This window comes from Ammodytes marinus, assembly GCF_949987685.1.
Source record: "Ammodytes marinus genome assembly, chromosome: 15".
Lineage (NCBI taxonomy): Eukaryota > Metazoa > Chordata > Actinopteri > Uranoscopiformes > Ammodytidae > Ammodytes > Ammodytes marinus.
The window spans coordinates 20,788,428-20,813,717 of NC_137219.1; positions in this window are offsets into that span (position 1 = coordinate 20,788,428).

The following is a 25,290-nucleotide window of genomic DNA, read 5'->3' on the forward strand; positions in this document are numbered from 1 at the left end:
TGAGTCTTAAGACCATGATTGGGAAAAAAGAAACAAAGAGGGGGATAAAATACAAAATGAAAAAAATCCTAATGCCTGCCTTGAATTTAAATAAGCAGGTCTATATCTAAAGCTATGAATGATTTAGAACGATTTTACACCCAGACATACATACATAAATACATTCCTGCCATTTCAAATGACTTCCCTATACCACTCCAGATGTCAGGGTTATCGAGAGCTTTGACACCTTGGTAATGGAAATCGCTTCTTGACACATTTAATCAACAAAATATAGTTTGCCTTTGTCAACAATCGGGTTCAATTATATATATATAATTCAAGAGGAAAATTGTGTTTCTTATATTACGTAATTCTTTTTTCCTTATTTGTGCATTCAAGGATTTTGCTTACTCAGGGCCTTGATTGTGTACAGCAGGGGGTTAATTGGGCTCATTAGTCATTTTCTAGCGGGTCAGTGTACAGCCAATAAGGGCTTAGAAAAATAAGATTAAGTTAATAACTACAGAGCTATATTTAGAACAATGATGAGTGTTACCTTGACTTGAAGAGGCAAATCCCAGTGGGCAGGCAAGAGTAGCAATCACTCGCTTTGCATACAAATTTTTTTTTTTTCATTTGTTGAAGCTTAATTTAATTATATTTAGTGTTAAGTTATTTCAAACCCATCTTAATGTATACAATGTCATGAAGAACACAACGATACAGTGAAACCTGTTCAGTGGTTCTGAGCTCAGTGTAGACTTGTGTGCGTAAATGTAGAAATGATAAAGTCCTGTACACCCACATTCAATAGATAAATAAATAAATAACTCTTAAATTATTGTATTCTGATGCAACTCAAGGTCTTGAATTCACACAGTACCCTGACCTTTCCTATACATCACACCTGCAGACACCCTGGTGTAAAGGTGTTTGGGTATTGCAGGGAATTGTCTGGGTTTAAATGGATTAGAACCCCTCCATAGCCCAAACTGTTATGCCCCATAAAAACGCCATAAAAACCTGAGCAACTGGTGGAGCGCCACATGGCAAACTCACAAGGTAATGATGTAAGGGTCCCCGGCTGTGCACAATGGAGATTAACCTGACACTTTATACACCCTATATTCACAGATTCTATTTATCAGGGTGGCTTGAATTATGTGTGGCTCACCGGTCTTTCTCGGGGAGGGCTTACTGGCATTAACTCAAATTCATAGCGCTCAACAACTAGTGTAAAAAAATGGCTATGGTTGACTGTGAGAGATCATGTGTCTCTTGGCTCCTCTGTTATGGTAAACCGGTCGGATTTTAATTCCCCCGTATTTTATGTCTTGGTTGGATGGGCCCCAATCCCCACTTCCAATTGACTGCGCTATAATTGGATAACTAGTTCATATTAAAGGAAAGAGCCCTGCCTGTATAAATATAACATTTAATTTGTACCGTGAAATGTATTCATATAATGGTCAACTGGATAAAATGAAGAGCACAGGGATTGATGAGCTCCTTTGAACATATATCATCAATTGAGCCATCCATCCATCCATTCAGCCATCCATCCATTCAGCCATCCATCCATCCATATAGCATCTAGCTAGTAAGCGATCCATCTACCTCTTTAGAGATCCCCCCTGCATCCATCCATCAATCCTGTCATCTATACATCCATCCATCATCCATATCATCCATCTCAGACGTTTAACGTGTACATGGATTGACCCTCATGCAATCCCCAATAATTAATCTATATACTTTAAATACTTTTTTCATTTGAATGCTCCTGTACAGTTATGCTAATCCGCATGCCTTTGATTTGAAAGACAGAAATAGGCATGGGGAGGAGGAGGGAGAAGGATATAGGGCTATAAAGACAATGGTATGAAGATGAATTTGTATGTAAAGATGAAGACAACATCAGTGAAGGCATCCATTCTTCAGACAGTATGAGGATTAGATCTGTCCACACCTTCCCCCCTCCCCCTCTATGCCAGTATTGTCCTCAATGCGTCAATTTCGTTCTATTCGATCTGCTTTATGGCCATGGCGGTTGAAAACAAACCCGGTCGAAAGCATCACAACAAAACTAATCAACAATTTCGGCCAATAAATTGCATCCTCGCCCCTTGTGTAGACTTCCCCTCCAGCCACAGGCCCAACACACACACACACACACACACACACACACACACACACACACACACACACACACACACACACACACACACACACACACACACACACCTATTAGGCAATCCATGTCTTCCCGAGATAGATTGTCCTGTGGTAACGTAAAAGAGTTTTCGATGCGAGAGGGGTATAGGGTGTGCCAGATTACAGTGGGGTCTGCCAGATTAAAGGGCCATTTCACTGAAAGACAAAGTCATATTAAATTCTGATTTCACCGCCATCGGGTAGGTGAGAAATGGATTCTATTCATCCTTCATGGTGAAACAAGGTCATGCCAACAGATTACTTTTAACGTTTCATCTGTCCTCCTCTCTGTCTCTGTCACAACCGCTCTCCGACCCCTCTCTGTGGAGTCTGTGTGTCTCCCTCATGCTTTCTCTCTCATTTTACAATCTTAGCAAAACCTCTCTGTTATGATGAAATATTTTTTGATCATGTTGGAGCAACCAGTAAATGAGACGAATAAATGATAGGGAAAAAAAGTAATGCAGACACCACTCCTTTTAGCCACAAGAGCAGTCTAGTGGTGGGTGTACTGATGTTGGGCCATACAAAATCAGCGGATGTTTTGAATGTTGTCGTGAGACGGCCTCATAGGTGGATTTTATAAAAAGTCTTCCCTAATACACTACTCCTGTCCTGTGGCATATACATATAAAAGCGAAACAAGTTACTGTACACAGTAATCATTTCCTCTTGATACTGATAATGCAGCGATGCCTTAATAATGTGAATGTGCTAGACAGTACAAGTCACAACAAGAACATCTGTAAGAGTATCTTTGCCATATGGCTATAGCAATCAAATGTATGCAAATGACCCATTTGTACAGCCTCAAATTAAGGTAGACAAAAAAAGTCCAGTTTGGAGTACTACTGATATGTACGGAAGAGGATTAGGGCCACACATGAAGAAAATAAATGATAATAATAAAAAAAAAGTTCTGACATTAATCTCAGAATTCTGAGAAAAAAGTCAGAATTCTGAGATTAAAGTCAGAACTTTTTTTTGTGAAAATATGAAAAAAAAAAAAATTCTGACTTTAATCTGAGAATTCTGACTTTTATCTCTTAGATATGAGGTCACTTAGGTTCAATATATATATATATATATATATATTTCCTTTTTGAGAAACGTAAAAAGGTAAACAGGTATTGTATGTGTTTATTAGCCAACGTTGAGTCTTTGCTCGTATTACAGCTAAGAGATGCCTCTGAAGCCTTGCATGCAGAATAAACACAAGCAGTATCTTCCCAAACTCGTGGCCTCAATTCACTCCGTCTCTCTCCAGTTGGTTGTTACTCCGAAGGGAGATTGTGTGTCTGTGTGTGTGTGTGTGTCTGTGCATGCCAGTGTGTGTGTATGTTGCCCTGAGAGTCACATCTAATATGCTATACAAACAACACTGTCTTCCACTTCCAATCTCTTCTATCTATTTTTTCTGGTTCTCTCTCTCCGTGAGTCTCTCTACCTCTGTTTTCATTTTGCTTTCTCTTCTGCCAACGTTTCGTCACACCTTTCCTCAAAGCCGTTCTGCATCTGCCAATACTTTGATCACTGTTTGTGTGTGTGTGTGTGTGTGTGTGTGTGTGTGTGTGTGTGCGTGCGTGCGTGTGTTTGTGCTTCTGTTTACTTTCCCTGCATGCCTGGGTGTTCTTGTACCACCTAAATTGAATATTTATTTCTTCACAGAAGGAGGTCAACTTCAGCATTTGGGTTCAGGTGTAACATTACAATTAGGATTTGTTTTTTGTTTTTACGACATGAGGGGAATTAATATGAGTAAGGTTGTACACTTTCGAATGAATGATTCACTTGTAGGAGACAAGGGCACTAAATATCTTATTTTTGAGACAATTAGTATTGTGGAGAGTCCGTCTGAATCATGTCAAAACCTTCCTGACACACATATCAATACAAACAAAAAATAATTGGAATCTACACAACATATCATAGGAAAACCAACACACAAAAAATAGGTGGGGAGTGGCATAGAGATAGAGTGTATGCAGTTTTGGTGGGTGATTTTAATCCCTACCATCAGACCTTAGAGAGCCAGAGTAAATGGTGTTCTGTCTGAGCAGCATTTGCCCTCCAAAGGCTCCCGTTAGGGTTGGTTCCCATCCCCTCTACTGTTTATTCTCTGCCCGGTCCAACAACTGTGGAAGTCAGAGCAAGGACAGGCACTTTCCTTTAATTGTTGTCATTCTAATGATGCAATTGTAAGAGCCATAATATAATCATAGTTATTACCTTCTCACTGATTTGTTGAAATGAAAATCGAAATATCCTAAACGCGAATCAACTGGGAGGAGGCCAGGTTGTAGATGTTTGGAATTTGTATGCAGGCAATCACAAACTTTGAAATAATGTTTTAAAGTTGTACTTTACTTATACTCGACACTTTGACACTGTCCTTCTTCAGAAGTCCATTTCAGACCCTTTCATTAATCTTTGGACATTTCAATTGGCTACATGTTTTGTTCAATTCAGATGACATTCTCACTAAAATTAAACCCCACACCAGGATTCTATTTGAAATAGTCTGAAAGCAGCACTGAAAGCGACCTTTTGGCCCATACCGGACGTATGATAACTGCTTTCGCAACTGCCGAACTAAGTTGCCTGATATAACAAAGGTTATATTGTGAAATTCATGGATTTTGTTGCTATCAATCCAACTTGTGCATGGGAAGTTTTGACAAGGAAAAATAATGCTATGTCTCCCGTTGAGCTCCATCCATTTTTTATATTTTTTTCCCCCAGACTGTCTAACCTGAGTTCAACACGGGAGTGCAATATTAAATAGTTGGAGAAATATTTCCAACAAACACAGGTTCAACTCACAGTTAAAACTTTACTCTTCCTCTCATAGTACTATTTCTTTGTGGGTGGCCGGGCTCCCTGTCTACCCTTGGAATCTACATTATATTTATAGCCTCGACATACATGTGCACGCATTCATTGATCAGGCTTCTCAAGGAAGTGTCACGGATTCTGAATTGATATTCGATACATCCATCCGTGTGTCCTTCCATTCTCTACACCAATCATTCAGGGTCAAGGGTGGCGGGTGGGGGCCTCTCCCTGCATGCATTGTACAAGAGGCAAGATTCACCCTGGACAGGCTCTCAAAACGTGGAATGTCTTTTAACAGTGGAAGGATGTATCTCCTTAAACCGAAATGTCAATGCAATGTGCGATCCCTAAATCCCCATTTGTGATCAGACTAAATCCAACCGGTGCTCCTTTACTCCAACTGACAATCAAGTGTGTGTGCTCCGCAAAGCAATACGAACAAAATTAGTTGATATCAGTGATCCGCTGTGTAATCTCAAATCTCTCCTCAACCGAAAAACCAGATTAACTCTCTCCGCAGCAGTGTGATGTTTGCGTTGCTCTCTTCTGTTGCAGCAGATTCGGTCCAACTGTGCCACACTGTCAAATGATTGTACAACACATTACCTCCAGTGAGTTCCAATCGCTTTCACACAAATACACACTAAAACTTTAAAAACGTATACGATGGTAGGATACACAGCGACTAGGATGTTCTCCAACCTTTTAATCTCTGATACCAATCGTAACTGCATCTCCACTCTCTACCACCAGTCCTCCCCCCCCCTACTACATACTTTAAGCGAAGAATCTCAATTTGCAATTAGTTTTCATTAAGAGTGTATTACAATATTGTTTATGAACTTGTAAAAACATGGGTTATGAAGACAATGTTCATCCGCGTAGCATTAACTTTTCAAGAACTTAAAAAAAATAACATCTGGGTTCCTTGCTTAACCTGCATGTATTTCTTTTGTCAATTTAACCACTAAGGTTGTTTCAGGTTTTTCTTAAGCTCCATTGGCTTCTTTGAGCCTCTGAAAGGGACCAAGCGGCCCCTCAGAAGACTTATGAAATGACAGGAGAGCCGCTCTACATTTGTCTCAGTATGTAGAGTGCAACCTCACAGACAGCACACCATGCAGCTCAATTAAACTGAGAAAGTTTAGCTGGCGGGTTATCGCAAAGAGAAAGTGCTTGCAGCCACTGATAATGTCTTGGGAGGGCTAATGTCAAAGACATGGCAGCTTTAATCTAATGCAGAGGAGATTAGGCTTTCACAGAGATGTCCGTGGAGTCAGACAGTGAGAGGGACAGCTATTTAAAGGGAGCACTCCACGGATGGTACACACCAGATCAGCATACTTGTATTCAGTGTTTACTTGTCACAAAGAGTTGCACAGTTTTTGAGGGATAGACTACAAACTGGAAGGGTGCTAAAGAGGATGGGGATATTTTTTGGAATTTAGCGCTCTAATATTTTTAAAGTATTTTCCTGGACATAGAGTATGTACATAAACAAAACCCAGTGTGCATCCTGCACCATACACCTAGTATTGAAATGAGACTATAGGAAGGACACTGCAAAACAAAACTCTGTTTTGTTTTACCAGACACACTATTCGTATATTTTTGTATATGTGTATCAAGCCCCAACCTCAGCAATTTTTACCAGCATCCAATAAGGAAGTGACCACAACTGTAGTAACCGGAAGTGCCACTAGGGGGGTGGAAGCAGAAGACAGCCATCTCTCATTGACTCACTTGTTAAACAGGCTGTTTTCAAAGTCTTATTAAACCTATTTACAGCCTGGTCCACAAAACCATTTTAGTCTGTATGTTTAGGTCATATCTCCATGACAACACTGAGGGGGGTGAATTTTTTCGGACCACGCTAGTTTTTATTTTATCGGAGGTTAAAATGTATTGGCGCAATCTCTTGAGTGACAGCTCTCCGCCCGTTGTCCCTCACTTTGCCTCGGAGCCGGAGGTATACGTCAGCTATCTCCCTCCCCCTCACAAAATGGTGACGCGCACGAACCAGGATTATTGGATGCCGTGTGAATAATTGAGGTCACTTTCTATGATATGTATGCTATATGTCAATAAACCAACAGGTGCACTGTGGTGTCATTGCTTTGTGGAATCCGATATCTTCTTATGACAATGAAGCTGAACATGAACACCAAAGCTAAACGCTTGAATAACTAACTTACATTGGTAGACAACTATAATATGACGCACATGGCCAGCACAAGAGCTATAACGTTCATATGAGTTCATATGTTTGAAACAGATGTGCCTGTTATCAGACATGGGGGACTCGAGTCACATGACTTGACTCGAGTCAGACTCGAGTCGCAAATTTGAGGACTTGAGACTTGCTTGACTAACACTGATAAAAGACTCGACTTGACTTTGACTTGGTCTTCATGACTTGAGACTTGACTTAGACTTGAGACAGATGACTCGAAATGACTTGAATTTTTAAAAGTTAGATTACGTTAGAAATTATGTTTTATTTTGAAACATGATCGGTGATTTTACAGTGCAATGCACGCAGCGCGCTGCGCGGACAAACAGCGTCAGCAGGTCAACACAGGAGCTGCAGTCATGGAGGCGGCTAGACCAAGAATAATTCACGTGAGCCTCCCACACGCTTATAAGTAACCCAATCACAGTAAATATGTAGCGCCTTCTTCCCTTCCCTTTTCACGTTGTAACGGCCCCCGGGAAGTCTTGTAAAAGAAAACGAAAGTAACGAGCGTTTCCTGCAGCGCTGCTGCCTTGATAACGCACGCTTCCTTATCGAGCGCCCTACCTCCACGGACTGTAGGGTTTATAAAAGCATCTCTGTGAGACGAAACAGCCGTTATGATGTAGGCCTAGACCCTTATGATGCAGTTCGACCTTACACGTTCACCGGCTCCCGACAGCTCACAGCCGCCGCTCCCGCACCGACAGCACAGCAAACTGCCCGTTATGACAGTTCGCCAGAGCCGGCCCGAGGCATAAGTGAACTAAGCGGCCGCTTAGCCCCCGACTGCCTGGGGGGCCCCCTAAAATTTTTTTTTTTTTTTTTTTTTTCTTAGTTTGTGTGCTTGATATTAACATCATACTATGCAAATGTGAGTTATCGTACAAAAAAAGGAATAAAATGTTTTGGTCAAAATAATTAATAGCCTAAAAATGTAATCAGTTCATCTGGGAGGAAATCCGAAATTATCTGATCATGTCACGTTCACATCCATGCACAGTGTGTATTGAGTTTATTTAAAAACAATTGGAAATGGGGCTGCCCTCAGTTGCCCATGCACTGTGTATAGTCTATAGCCTATTTCAGCCTTGTCTGTGGAAAAAAAGATACAGTAGCTGGACAACAGAGTTCTTCTGCTTCGTTCCTCACACTGCATTTAAATGCATTCACTATATTACAGAGAAATATGTCCCGTAAAATAAAAAGAGCTCCAAGCCCAACCCAGAGGACCCTCCATAATATTTTATTTTATATTAATATTTTTATGGAAAATCCATGTGTCCTTCTTCAATAGCTTCTAACTCATCTGACCCAGTGTCTCCAAATTATTTGTTCACACAAAATTTCTCAGATTTAGCCTCTTAATTTTCCTCTCAAAGTGCACCAGATTCATGCATTTCACTTTAAAAAGGTTAAAAAATCTCACAGGGGGGCATACCCCCGGACCCCCCTAGGAGGGTCTGAATCTCGGCTGTCTAATATTTTCACACAGCCACACAGTGGAGGCACTAGCGGAAAACACTGGGTGTGTGAATGATATTTAACAAAGATCTATAGTTTCAGCAGCGCTAACATTGGAGAGGGGCCCCCTAATCATATTTCGTTTAGGGGCCCCTGAAGGGTTGGGCCGGCTCTGCAGTTCGCCCCCCAGTGTGAAAAATAAATGAATCGGGATAAATCAAAATGTGATCCTGCCATAAGATAAAAAGGTGATTGCCCTGTTTTATTTTAAATGCATTATGGGCATTAAGTGTCTGTTTTGTGTAAGTAAGCTATAGGCCTATCTGTTACTATTTGCCTTTCTTGTTTTCCATGTTAAAAGTAAGCTACTTGGAAATTGAAAGTAGCCTAAATGTGGTTGAAAGAAAAGGAAATGTGCGGTGTTGATCATATGTGATAGATAAGGGGTCGCTATTGGATGCAGACATTATGAGATTCGGACCTTTGCTGCAAGAAAATGTTGTCAACTGGACCCATTTCAATTTTAGTTGAAGACCCCTTGGTCAGACCAAGAATAATTCAATTGTAGTTCAAGGATGATGTTGTCGATGACGGTATGAAGAAGAGAACTGTGGAATGCAGGTCTTTTAAATGTAGAAACTGGGTTAGATAATATGATTTTTGTATGACTTGACTTGTGACTTGCTTGACCAGAGCAATGACTTGACTTGTGACTTGCTTGATTCTCACCACATTGACTTGGACTTGCTTGAGACTTGAAGGTTATGACTTGAGACTTGCTTGTGACTTGCACATTAGTGACTTACCCCCACCTCTGCCTGTTATGCTAAACAACCATAGTAATCTACAGCCTGAAATGAATGTCAAATTACTACTTTTCAGAGACAATCATTAATACTAACGCGCCCCACACACATCCTGCGTCTACCTCTGGAGCGCGTCGCGTTACCTTACTGCTGCCTCTCTCGGACTTTTCTCGGACACACATGCAACGTCTCAGCAGCTGCTGCTGCAGCGCTGCTTCTAAAAGCCCTATCTTTCTACATAGAGTTTTCATAGATAATTCCCATTAAAAATGAAGTTCTTTCATGTCATCTATGATGCATATGATTTATATTGAGTCTGGACAGTAATCCGTGCGCCCCATTGCCATTTTTTTTCTTTTTTTTGCCATATTTTCGCTTGTTGGAAGTTTTATTTTGAAGGGGACACACCAGGAAATGGTGAAACTACAGCGAAAGCTGCCAGTATGAAGTCAATATGACTCTCAGCAGAGTATTTCAAAAATCACTTTACTGATTTATACGGGAGAGAGAGAGGGGGGTGTGGTCGGGGAAGAAGAAGGCCGTAGACACAGATAGAGCAACGGAAAACTGTTGCGCTCATCATGATCTTTTTTATTTCTTCACTATATTGGATCTCTATATGTGTCATTTATCCAAAAATGAAATGCCAGAACTAATTGAAAATTAGGTTATAAATCCCTCGGATTTTGATTGCACAATTAAATCGTGAAATAAAGGGATTATTCGCGTATACGACTGAGGGATGTTTTATTTTGAAATAAACACACCGGGTAAACGTGTAACTAGAGTGAATGCTGCTGGTATGACTGTCAGCAGAGTATTTCTCTATCAGTTAAAGCACAGAGACGCGAGAGAGACGCGCAGCTCTCAGAAAAAAATAGGCGAGCCTCCTGAGGTGAAGGGGAGCGTCGCTGCAGACGTGCCTCCGACGCGCCTCAGCAGTGCGTCTGAGGTTGGATGTGTGCTCGCTCTACGTTGATTTCACAGTCTGTGACCAAAAGTCAGACGCAGACGCGAGGTAGACGCGCAGTAGAGGTAGGATGTGTGTGGGGCGCGTAATGAATGGTCTGGCTAAGTACGGATGTTTGCTCCTGGCATGCTTGCTGTCAAAAACCTCACTGTTAACAGGGACAGCTTTGTGAACACCTACGCTGAAGAGCTAAAACATTTATAGTAGTAATCAATAGTAATAAAATAAATAGTGAAATAAAATACATGACAGCTAGAAGCATGGAGGTTAAAGTGATATTTATAGTTGAAACTAAGTAGTTTGTTGATATTTGAGATTATGTTAGCGAGTGTCTGCCATACTTTCCTGCAATGCTTCTATAGGGAACTATACAAAATAGAATAGTAAACAAGCATGTAATATTTTTTTATGCAGAGCTACTTAGGTGTATAACATATGTATTTTTTAACTGGACCAGAAAAGATGGCGGCCGTGAGGCTTGCCACAGCACAAGCAGTGTTCCTGTCTGTCATTTTAGTGTCTGCGTTATTTGTTTGCAAAGTGTTGTGCATAATCCAGTACACCCGATCAGAGCTTCTAAACCTCAGATCCACCTCTCACAGTGATCTGGGCCCATCTACATCCTTGCTGGAGGAGAAATTACTGGAATTAAACATCTACAGCCCAAGCCACTCAACACCATGGCTGCCGGCCCAACAGGGCCGCCGCTCCGGCACCTTTGCCAGGTTCAGGAGACGCCCTTATCGGCCACCGCTCCCAGCCCTTCTGCTGTCAAACGTAAGATCCCTCCGGCACAAAATGGATGAACTACAATTTATGATCCAAAACAACAAAGACTACAGTGACTGCTCTGCCATCTGCCTGACAGAGACCTGGCTGGATCAATCAGTACCAGACCAAGCGGTAACCCTTCCAGGTTTCACATTACATCGTTCCGATAGATCATCAAGGCAAAAGGCGGTGGTGTTTGCATCATGATAAATGAACACTGGTGCACAAATTTTACTGAACTCACACATGTATGTTCCCCGCACCTGGAATACCTCACTGTCAAATGCAGACCATAATTCGTCCCACGGGAGTTCGCATCAATTATTATGATCTGTGTTCACATTCCACCTGAGGCTAACGCTAACACCACCATAGCCGAGTTAGCCAACTACGTCTCCTCAGTGGAAAATTCACACCCGGACACAGCAGTCATCGTCCTCGGGGACTTTAACCAGACCAATCTATCATCTGAGCTCCCTGGCTACCATCAGCAGGTAAATTGCCCCAGCAGAGGGACCAACACGCTGGACCACTGCTACACTGCCATCACAGAGGCTTACCGTGCTTTCCCGAGGGCTCCGCTGGGCAGGTCCGACCACGCGATGCTGCTGCTAATTCCAAAATACAGGCAAAAAGTTAAATCCTCCAAAACACCAACAACACTTCTCCGATGCTGGTCCCCCAAAGCCATTGAACAACTTCGGGGTTGTTTCGCGTGCACGGACTGGGAAGTTTTCCATGCCGCAGGTGACCTGAACGACGTCACCGAAGCAGTGACGTCATACGTCAATTACTGCGTTGACCTGTGCATACCACTCAAAAAAGTTAAACACTACAATAATAATAAACTGTGGTTTAACAAGGACATTAAAATATATACAAATTCAGCACATTTGACAGGAAACAAAGAACAATATATGGCTGCCAAATACAAACTGAGATCTGCAATAAGAAAGGCAAAATCCAACTATGCCACTAAACTTGAAGAACAAATCACTATAGTGGCACACGCTCTATCTGGAAAAAACTACGAAACATGACAAACTACAAAAAGAAACCCACCCAAATACCTGACAGCGACAATCAGCTTCCTGATTCACTCAATATTTTCTGTGGGAGGTTTGAGCAGGCACCGGCTCCACCACCATCTCCCCCAGACTCCCTGCCTACCCCCCCTTTCACCATCTACGAGGAGGAGGTGAGGAGCACCTTCAAGGGACTTAAGAGGAATAAAGCCCCCGGCCCAGATAACATCAGCCCCTCCGTTCTCCACCACTGTGCTGCGGAGCTGGCTGGGGTTTTCACCAACATATTCAACTCCTCCCTCTGCCAAAGCTCAGTACCCAACTGCTTCAAATAATCCATTATCATCCCAGTTCCCAAAACCAAGACCATCTCTTGCCTCAATGATTACAGACCCATTGCCTTGACATCAGCAGTCATGTAATCATTTGAGCGCATCATACTTAATCACCTGAAAACTGTCACCACCCCCCTCATGGACCCATATCAATTTACATACAGAGCCAACAGGTCAGTTGAAGACACAGTCAACTTGGCAACTCATCACATTCTGAACCACCTGGAGTCCGCCAATACATATGCCTGCATCCTGTTCATGGATTTCAGCTCTGCATTCAACACAATAAACCCGGACAAACTATTCAATACATTACAGGACATGAACATCAACCCATGCATCCGTCACTGGATTCACAGCTTTCTCTGGAACAGGCAACAGAAGGTGAAGATCAACAATACCACATCCTCCCCTCTCTTCCTCAGCACAGGCACACCCCAAGGCTGTGTTCTCTCACCCTGGCTATTCTCCCTTTACACAAACAAGCTCACATCCCACTACAGCTCTGTCAACCTGTACAAATACGCGGACGACTCAACCATCATAGGACTCATCACCAACAACCAAGAAACAGAATACCGTGCACAGATCAACCAAGCAGTGACCTGGTGCACAGACCATGACCTCATACTCAACTCATCAAATACAAAGGAACTCATCGTCGACCCAAGACGCCAGCCATCCCCCAAAACTCCTGTGCTCATTAAAGGTGTCTCCATCACTGACACATTCAAACTCCTTCGAACCCACATCAGCAATAACCTCAAATGGAAAATAAACGCAGACCACATCTACAAAAAAGCCCAGCAAAGACGTTTTCATCTCCGTCAGCTGAAGAAGTTCAGCGTAAGGTCCCATCTTCTGCTCCGCTTCTACACAGCCATCGTAGAAAGCATCCTCACATCATCCATCACAGTCTGGTTCGGCAGTCTAGACTCACTCTCCCCGGAAGAAACTACAACGCATCATCAATAGAGCATCCAAAATTATTGGCACACCCCTACCATCCCTTGATTCACTCTACCACAAACGGACACTACGCAGAGCACGGAAAATCATCTCCGACCCCACTCACCCGGCACACTATGCCTTCCAGCTACTGCCCTCTCGGAGGCGTTTCAGGACAATTGCCTCAAGAACAACCCGGTTCAAAAACAGTTTCATTCCAACTGCAATAAACATTCTGAACTCTGATCGCTGAGGATTATGCATGGCCCTTATGTATTTATGTATTGTGTAGTGTGTATGTGTCTATTTGTGTTATATGTTTTGTAAGTTGGAACCTGTACCAAGCTGTACCGACAACAAATTCCACCAGCCTGGCTGTGTGGTCATTAAAATAATCAATCAATCAATCAATCAATTAATACCTAACTATCGCAGCCCTAAAATTGCACAACATCAAAGTCAAAATGATTAATAGATCATTATATGCTCAGGAGGACCATCCATGAATAATGTTACTTTTTCTGTTATTTCCCCACCTCAGTGCAGAGATAAAAGGAAGTGTCTGTGAGCATCAGAGACACTGCACACGCTTAATAATGCTGGAGTCAAACATGCATGTGTTGACAATGTTTCCCATGTTCCATATCAAGCCCTCAGTATGATAGAAACAAGTAAAAGTCATCACATGCGCCGGTGTGCATGCAAAGCTATTAACTGACAGGCTATATCACGACACATAGGCTACCACAGAATACATTAAGTTGAATGAAGTAAGGCTAACAGTGAAATGTTATCAATTTATTATACATTCTATAGCATATTTGAATCAAGAAGGGGGCTCATGTGAATGTCTAGCATATTGCCTCTAGAGACCAATCTTGCGACTTTGCCTCCAGCGCCATCATAAGGTCAAGTTTGTCATTTTTCCAGTAAGAATTTTGTATATTTTTTTTTTTACCAAATACCTGCAAAGCTAATGATAGCCACCAGCCTCAGCTCTGCTGAGTTGAGTGGCAAAAAGCCAATGTCTTTTCTTTGTGAATTTTAAAACTTAATGGATATGATGATGTGTGCTGAATTTTATTACGGAGTTTAGGACAACTACCATCTATCTATCTATAAAGCAAGTAACGTCTGTCTGTGCGTCTTTCTGTCTGTGGCTCGTATATCTCTCTGACTGTTAGTCAGATCGGCCTGAGCTTCTGGAAGTGGCTTGCGCACGGCACGACGACCTTAAGTGACATTGACGAGCGATGTGACAGCCATTTCAATGACTGTGTGACACTGCCTATAGGCTACATCTGTTTCTGTGTCCCACTTTCATAGACAGGTTACATTTAGGCATGCCTAAGCTAATACCTGCTTCCTACGGGCACTGCACTAGAACTATATAGTTACATTAAGTCACATATTTACGGAACTCCGCTTGTGGCAGCTCTGTGCCTATAGCACTGGAGCTGAACATAAAGGGATACACTTGGCAAAAAAGTTAGCTTTAATCTAATTTAGCATGGCAATGGATGGTTCTCAAAACTTTATATGCAATAAACATTTTGCCAGCTGCATGCAGACACAGTGGAGTGATGGGCATTTCCATATCAAGAGGAGAGAGAGAAGAGGAAAAGGAATCAGAATGTGTAACCAGGGACGGGCAGGTCAATACATGTCCTTTACATGACATCATTAATGGACACCAGTAGCCATGTCTAAATGTGCCCAAGGGATGATCACAGTTGGAGATGAGTTGAGAGGATGAAACATAAAAGAATGAGCGATATAAGAGGTTTGTGAAGAGGCAGGGAAAAGATGTTCCTGCTAAGCTCTCCAGGACTCCCCACCGAGTGCCTCACTGTGGCTTCAGCTTGGATAAAATGTAAACACACACACACACACACACACACACACGCCATATCAAGACTCTCAAGGCATCTCTTACGCAACCGCAGAGTGTTGTCTGCCAATTGAATTATGCAGAGTGGAATCGTCTTCAGTGCTCCTCTCAAAGTTATTATACAAACATACTGGAGGACACACGCAGGCTTCTCTGGTTCCCTCGCCAACCTGAATCACATGTGGTTCTGCTCTGCATATCTAAAGCTCCCTCCTCCTCCCATGTCTCCACTGTTGTTTTAAGTACACGGGTGTGTCAGTGTTTGAAGTACGGCTGCTGGAAACCATTTTAACTCTCTGCTCTCTCTCTCTCTCTCTGTGCCCCATATCAAAGACACAATCCTGAATATATTTGACCATGAAAAAGTCTGCATATACCTTCACCACCCACAATCCTCCATTATTCATCAAAGATATGGGACTGTAAATCTAACAAAGAAGATGTGTTATGAGTGTGTTGAGCAAATATTATAGGGGTAAAATACACCGACATGCAGCTTATTGTTATACACTTATATTCTCTTGTGTCCATAATCAATGCCAGCACTGGAAGTGCATTTACCGTGCAGTTTTTCAAAGGTTCAGACACACGCATATGTTTTATAACAACACAGTTCCTCTTCACTTGTAGTTGACCGTTGAATTGGTCTATTTGGTGATGTAAGCTGCATAATGCTCAATCAAAGGACTCAGCAGCTTTTGTAATGGGATTTTCTCACAAGACGTGAGGTTAAATTCACGTCCAAAGATGTTAAAGGTGACATGAGGTAAGCCTTCCGTGATTGCGCATGGACTCTATAGCTTGAAACAACTGAAACATTACTTGGGCACTTCTTAGGATTTTTCGGAGCTATTGCGCCAGTGTCAGGTGGGCGAAACCAGTTTCTGAACGCTTCCATAGTGAGAAATACAGAGAAAGTCTTGTGGAGCTGATAGGCTAAATCAACTTTGTGTCAACTCGTTTTGCAATGGCTTGAATGTAACCAATGTTTATTTATATGCAAAAGTGACGCACTATAGCTAGAACAAAAAAAGTCAAGGTGAGCCTGTCCATTGACATAAAAGCCTGCAAACTCAGTATGGGGTGCACATAGGGGACAGTTCCGAAACCAAGGGCATTGGAGGGCATTTTTTCCCACTATTTTCATGTTCCACTTGCAGCCCTGATCATTCGTCCTTTTATACCTTTCACAATCACTTGTCCTCTCTGCGGCAACTTGAAGGCCACACGTCTGTGGCTCAGGAGGAGGTGTGGGGCCGTCTGCTGATCACAGGGTTGGAGGTTTCTAAGTGTCCTTGGGCAGGACACTGAGACCCCAAATTACACCCGACGGTCAGCTTGCATGGTATCTCGCTACTACTGCCATCAGTATGTCAAGTATAAAAGTGCTATACAAATGTGGCCATAAACCAAGGCTTGCAGCACACATGCCCCTGATCAAACAGAAATACTAGTCCAGTATGGTATTTTGCACGCTTGTAAGAAGAGTCTTTTTTTATTTTATGTTATTGCTACTTGCTTTGACAAAAAATTAAGCATGTTCACACTCCGTCCACAAATGGGGATGACTAATTTGAGTCACCAATTAACCTTAGAATAATTAGAAAATTACATATGAGGACATGTTTCATATATACAATTTGTATAATTGAAGTCAGCCCCCATAATGACATGTGGGACCCTACATGGCCCGGCCCAATTTAAAAGTTGATGATGATCATTATTAATATTATTATTGGGGATAATTGAAAGGCCGTCTGTTTGTGGAGCTTAGTCTCAATTACGTAAACATTATTTTTTATAATACTAATATTCTTTATAAGTCCGCTTTCAGAGATCATTTTACATAACTGCTTACATGTGTCTTGCTTAGCTTTTAGCTTTCTTTTTGTTTGTCTTCTGTATTCCACTCGTTCCTTACCTTGCTATTCATATTGTAACACCCACAGACACTCACAAAGGTTGCTTTCTTCTTTATAACTTCTCTATTTTTTCTTTCTGTTGCCCTTTTGCTGTCCTGCAGTGTTTGTTTTTGAAGTCGCTGATTCGAATGACATTAACCCTTATGCCCCGTTGGTGGAATTTTGTGTATCTGGGGTCGCATTCTTGAGATAATTTTGGCTGTGATTGTCCCTTAGCCATAAAATTTGGTAAGAAGGTGTGTTTTACAATGAAGTTTTGATATTCTGAGTTTCATCCATTTCCACTTCATTTTGACTGTGTGAGATGTTTTTGTTACACTGGGACCGTTAACTACACGATTTGTACCATTGACTTCCATTACAACGACATTTTTTGACACCCCCCTTAAAATTAAAGTGAAAAATATTTTTGACTGTAATTTCCCATTTCTCTGTAGTAAACTTGATAAACGTATGTAAAAAATAAGGTAAATAAAAAAATGCCCCATTTTAGCCCCCCCCCCCCCCCCCCCCCACTGACCTCTATGGTCACCCTTTACAACAAATTGGCATCCTTTTATAATTCATGGCTGCAAACCAATAACAAAAATAAAAAAATACAATAAAATGGTTTTGATGTGTAGTTAGTGAACACATCTTTTAGTCAGAATGGTTGAAGTGAAAAAATATTTTCCAGGAGTCAGTCTGTGTGAACTCAAATCACATAAACTGAAATCCTTGTGTAAAAAGATGCCATTTCGTAAACTCATAAAAAGCCATAAAACCAGTATTTTTGATTCCTTGGCAATGGCAAGATAAAATCAGAATTTATATAATTTTTCCATTAATTTTGAAGGTAAGGCATCACATTTTAGGTTTTAACCCATTTTTAGTTGATTTATTCATTTCATATGGTCTCAAACCGAGGAACAAACATGCCAAATGACACAAACGAGGAAAGATTTGAAATTTTCATATTTTCTGTCAAACTTCAGGATTACTGGCCAATGTGACAAAAAAATCTAAAGAAAAATGTCAACGGTACTGATATGGATAGTATGGACTGATGTCTGCATGTCCATGACAAAATAAGATTGTATGTGTATGTGTGTGTGTGTGGGGGGGTGTGTGTGTTTGCATGTGTCATACGATATTAGGGCTGTAAATCTGTACCCCTTGTAATTTCTCTCCTCTCATACACACACACAAGCACACTTTCACACACACACATGCACTTACACCTGCACACACACACACACAGACACATACACACACACTCACACACGAAAAAAAAAAAAAAAAAAAGCTGTTATTTTGTAGTTTTAGTGAGTGGTTTTCATCATAAAAACTCATATTTTGATGATAAAAGAGGTGATAAAATGGGTAAATTTTACTATTCTCTTTCATTTTACCCAATTGCATTGTGTTTTCTGCAGTAAAATGGGAAATCAGAGGCAAAAAAATTGTTTCACTTTAATTTAAAGGCGGGTTGCCAAAAAGTTTCGTTATAATGTAAGTCAATGGTAGAAATCTAACTTTTTGTATTCAATTTGACATTATTCAAAAAGTAATAATGCCCCAAATTCAATTTTCTCACCTATTGTTCAGATGGGTGAGCCGGTGATACTAACAATAATCAAAGTTAAAAAAAATATTTGAATATTGAATTTTAGTGTATTTTTCAATAAAGCGGTTGGTGGTATATGATCAAAACTGGCATCTAAAGGGTTAATTTTTAATTGTAATTAATTAAATCATGACATAGATTGAACAACAACCCCTTCATGAAAAATATGAAAGAAAAAATTGTGAAAAAATATTGATCTTTCATAAATTTAAAGGTCAAAATACACAAAATGTACTTAACGGTCCCAGTGTAACTTTTTTATTCAATCTGACATTATACAAAAAGTAATAATGCCCCAAATTCAATTTTCTCACCTAGTGTTCAGATGGGTGAGCCGGTGATACTAATAATAATCAAAGTTAAAAAAAATATTCGAATATTGAATTTTAGTGTATTTTTCAATAAAGCGGTTGGTGGTATATGATCAAAACTGGCATCTAAAGGGTTAATTTTTAATTGTGATTAATTAAATCATGACATAGATTGAACAACAACCCCTTCATGAAAAATATGAAAGAAAAAATTGTGAAAAAATATTGATCTTTCATAAATTTAATGCAATTTAAAGGTCAAAATACATAAAATGTACTTAATGGTCCCAGTGTAACTTTTTTATTCAATCTGACATTATACAAAAAGTAATAATGCACCAAATTCAATTTTCTCACCTAGTATTCAGATGGGTGAGCCGGTGATACTAATAATAATCAAGGTTAAAAAAATAAATTTAATATTGAATTTTAGTGTATTTTTCAATAAAGCGGTTGGTGGTATATGATAAAAACTGGCATCTAAAGGGTTAATTTTTAATTTTGATTAATTAAATCATGACATAGATTGAATAACAACCCCTTCATGAAAAAAATGAAAAAAAAAATTGTGAAAAAATATTGATCTTTCATCATTTTAATGCAGTTTAAAGGTCAAAATACACAAAATGTACTTAACGGTCCCAGTGTAACTTTTTTTTAATAGGGCATAATTTAAGGCAAACAAAACAAACATTCAGATTTTCTTTTGCTGTGGTGGAGTGGGTGTTTTTGTTCTAGACATGCCGATTTAAATGAGATGGATTTTCAATGTTTTTTATTTTTCTCTTTCCCTCCTTTCTTTCTTTCATGGGGGAGTCTTGGTCTAAAGGAGCTAATTTAAATGTGTATTACAGCAGGACTCGCTCACTGAAATAGGCACACAATTGGATTGACCATTGGCCATCTATTGTTTTGCCTGACTGGAGGCTTGGCTGTGGTCTGCTACCTGGTTAATGTGGCGTTTGAGTCTCCTTTCACCACATCACATTTAATCTACCATCTGCATCATGATTGGTCCTTCAACCAAAAGTCTAAAAACATGTATATCTTTCTTCAATATATTCAAAGTCATCCACAGTTTTAATTGACCTGTCATCATTAATACAGTATTCTATATATATGCCTCGAGACAATCCTGTCTCGAAGCTCGACAGACAATTCCTTCGACTTCATGCTTGTATTGTGGTCTAGCATGCACTGTTAAATGTGAGACCTTATATAGACAGGTGTGTGCCTTTCCAAATCATGTCCAAACAACTGAATATAACACAGGTGGACTCCAATTAAGCTGTAGAAACAGCTCAAGGATGATCGGTGGAAACAGAATGCACCTGCGCTCAATTTTGAGCTTGATCGCCAAGGCTCTGAATACTTATGTACAATTGATTTCTTTGTTTTATTTATTTTTAATACATTTGAGAAATCTCAAAGTTTAAGTTGCCATGATACAGTATTATGTGTAGAATTTTTAGGAAAATAAATACATTTAATCCAGCATTATTCCAGGCTGTAACGTAACAAAACGTGTAAAAAGTAAAGCGCTGTCAATACATTCCGCATGCACTGTATTTCTGAGCCTCCCTACTCCCTGTCAGTCTGATACTCCCTCCCTTTCTGTCTCTCTCTCTTTTTGTATGCAACTCTAAGGGCGAGGGATTTTAGGAAGAGAGACTCAGATAGTCTAAGTGAGGATAATACTGTTATTAAAGGGAGAGAGTGGCAGGGAAGAGCAGGAGATGGCGACAGAAAAGTGGGATGGCGGGGAGGAAGAAAGTGGCGAGGGAGAGTGTGGTATCAAAAGGAAGGCATTCATCAAAGTCTTAGCGGGAGAGAGAAAGAGAGAGAGCAAAGGAGTCATTTTGGTATTATTCTGATTTTTAGCTAAATCCACTGATGTCTGCATTGGCTGCTGCGCTAGTGTTGGATTTCTGCCCCTTCAAAAATAATTTTAGTTGTAGTCTGTAAGCATCTTTGTGCCTCATAATGAAAATACATACATCTTAGACATTATTAAACTTTCAAATCCGTATTATTAATGTCTGCTTCAGTTCACTTCAACTTGAACCTATTCATTGAAAGGTAATAGTTCAGCTTTTTGGAGTTATAGGTTTATTTTCTCTTTTGCTAAGAGTAAGCTGAGAAGATAGAGACCACTCTAGGCTCTGTACAAAAAAGGGACTCTGCCAACTAAGCACTTCTAAATCTCATGTTTGTTTAATGCGTACAAAAGCCAAAGTGTAGAAACAACAGTTGGCGGTTATATGGGGGTGGTGGGGTCATGTGCCAGACTATACCTCTAGCCCCAGTGCTGTGACTTTTTGAACCTAGCAGAGTCGACATGACGTTACCCAAAACATATATTGAGGGGGTCTCCTTGGATATGTGAAAAGAAAAATTCTACAAAACGAAGGACATTTACCGTTTACCAGTATACCGTGCTCATGGGGAAAAGTAACACGCGCTCTTGAGCATTTGTTAACATGGCTACGCCCAAATATGATATGGAATACATTAAATACAGATTTGTACAGGGAAAAACCTCAGTGTATTGTGTGCAGCAAGGTGCTGGCAGATGAAAGCATGACGCCATACTGTATATTGGTTAATCCAAGATAAGTTTACAGTTGTATTTATTTAAAAGATAAGTTTGCCTATTTATTATATGTTCCATACAGTTCATTTTAGGATTGTTGAACTTGAGCATCACAATATTGTGACATTTCTATATCCATCTTTCTGTCTGGGCCAAAAAATAAGTGTTATGTCTTTACTGATTATCAACATGGAAGTTGAATGTTGTTTTGCCTTTGACTGTCTGTGGGTTTCCTGTCTGGTGTGTAAGGACTGTAATTCCCTATTGACAGTCTGCAAAGGTAGAAGCCATTAGCAGCCTGGCCGTGTGCTGCGTGTGTATATATTCTATGAGTGTGTGCATTCCTGAGAGTTGAAGGTCAGGCAGAGGAGAGGCAAACACCATTGCACTTGTCAATCAGAGCACGAGAGACTAGACAGACAGACAGAGAGGGCGTGATGAACAGATAACATAATAGACAAATGGGGGGAGAGAGAGAGAGATATAAGATGCTAAATAAAAGAAAAGGGAGATAGGAATCAGTAGTGACTATGAATAATTGAACCAGCATCGAGCTTCTGTTGGACTTCTGTTGGTGTGACTGCTTTAAGAAAAGGGGACATCCCCGCAGACACACCCAAACACACACACACACACACACACTGCAACCTAGATTCCTTTCTCCTCTGATCGGGGTGCCTGAGTGTGTGTTTTGTTGCTTTTACTGCCTCCCTCGTTGCCAGTTCTTTAAAAAAATAATAATAATTAAAGCCAGCCAAGTAGCTTGCAAGGGTACCATCAAACACTCTGTAAGAGCTGGCCCAAAGCCAGAGTCACATTAGTCTCCCCCCATGCTGGTTTACACTTTGATATATCTGATAAAGGGTTCTTGCTGGACAGAAGCTGAGCCGGCTACATTAGATTGCATTAATCCCCTTTTCTTGATCTGTGAAGGTGCCCACATTAAAGGATGCAGTGACTGTTCTTATGTGGCTTGCTTGACTCAACTGTATTTTGGTGTATCCCACTGTATCCCAGTGCACAGTGTACTCATTCTCTTAACTATGAGAGGACATACAGTAAATGTAAATTGTTCTGAAAATGGAACTTTGAAATCTTTATATCTTTGCAGCAATAATAATAATAATAATAATAATAATAATAATAATAATAATAATAATAATAATAATAATAATAATAATAATAATAATAATAATAATAATAATAATAATAATAATAATAATAATAATAATAATAATAATAATAATACATTTAATTTATAGGCGCCTTTCAAGGCACCCAAGGTCACCTTACAGAGCATAAAATCATCATAAAATCATTTAAAACAAAACAACAAAACAAACAAACAATCAAGACAGGGACCATAATGTAATCCTCTTATCTGATTCAAATGAGAATTCACGGAACTTCATGGGACTTAATGTTACCTCACTAAAGGCAAAAAGCAATTGGTTTGTTGATCAGTTCATGACGACAATTCATCGTAAAAAAAAAGTAGCAACGGACATACAATAGAGGAGATAAGGTTATAAAGTATCAAACCATAAAAAAACGGGGTTTGTGAACGATGTATGACGTCAAAAATGTGTTTAACATTTTAATTTTGCCTCAAGGGTACAGACAAGGAACATTTCCGCAAGTGCATTTTCCAATTCTCATCTTTCCGATACACATTCAAGGAAGTCTCTGAACACAAAAATAGCCGGTCTCAGCCTGATACATAACACGGTGTTGATGTTCATGGATTGAATAATTAGCATTATATATATATATATATATATATATATATACACACACACACACACACACATAGATATATATGCTCCTAGAAACTTACTTTTTCGTTCAGTATGTGGTTGTTGTTCATTCCCAAAAAGTTTAACAAGACTTTCAATATCAGAATTCAGCAGAGATAAACAGAGAATTTAATTTAATTTAATTTAACTTGTTTCAGTAGTTGCATTCGAGGACCACAACTTTGTTGTTTAAAATATTCATTTTTAACATAAAGCTGTATAGAGTAGAGGTGTGTTACAGTCCTCCCATTTGCAAGCCATGCTGGAGAAGAGCTGTTCAATTAAGTTATTAATGTTAAGACATGGGTATTGGCACATAAGTGAACAGTGTTATGATAATGCCAGCAAAATGGCAACATGGGCTGTAGGATGGCCTAGAGGAAAGGGGGCCGACCAGTAACCTTGCAGTCGCTGGTTCGATCCCCGGTATTGGACAGGAGGGTGTTATCTGTAGGACTAGTGGTGGCTGGTATTACATGTACGGTGCCCACCATCTCTACCAATGTGTCCTTGAGCAAGGCACTTAACCCTGAACTGCTCCAGGGGCACTGTACTATGGCTGACCCTGCGCTCTGACCCCCTCTGTAGTGTGGTTACTTAAGTAAATTTCAGTATAGCAGTTGACCAATAAAGTAACTTAACATGTCAGGCACCTACACAGTTGCACAGGTCCACATCAAACAGATCAACCTACCTTAATGACAATAGAAACTTTAAAGCACTTTCTGATAACAGATGGTCAGAGCACGCTGTTGCTACCAAATCCCTGCTTCAAATATATGTACATTGGTATCCAGCAGTCATTATTCAACTTTGCTGATAAGCACCAACATTTGAGCACTAGAAAGGAGGTCAGGGTACTGCACATAAATATGAATAAACTAGAAATTGCATCAATGTGCAACATGTTATATGCCATTTTCCAGGGTGCAAGCACTGTACTACAGGCAGTGGAATCTGGTTTGGTCGTTACGTGAGTATGTAGTAGGCCTATGGGATCAGTCTGACAGCCTTGGGGAAAGAACATGTCCCCCACAATATCCGAAGAGTAAAAAAAAGTAGACACTCAACGAAAGAGAAAAAGGAAAAGAGACAGCTCTGCTGAGTCATCTGTGCCTGAGTGAAAGCTATCAGGTTCGGTGCATCCCTGTAAAGCTGTCAGATTGACCACCTAGTGTCAGAGCTGGGCCCAGAGATAGCCATCATAGAATGGCATGTGTGAAAACTTCATTTTTTTTTAACAGATTCCAATGGATTCCCCCTCCAGCCTCACAGTGATTTGGAAGAAGACAATGTGGAGGAAGCAGTATAGGTTAACATTTCAGGGAGTTTGTGCAGAATGGTAAGTTCAGCAGCATGTCGGCAGAGGAGGTACTGAAAGTATTAAGGAAGAAAACTTCATAGTGTTTTTCCAAGACAGACATATACAGTAGTTCTCTACAGCTAGTCCTGACTATGACAGTAACCAATAGGAGAGGAGCGTGTTCCTTCTCTTAACCGACCTTGGTGGAAAAATAGACTGCGATCGAGCATCCAGCAATACGAGTCAGTCAGTAAACTTTTTCTTCAAAAGAAGACCAGACAAAAT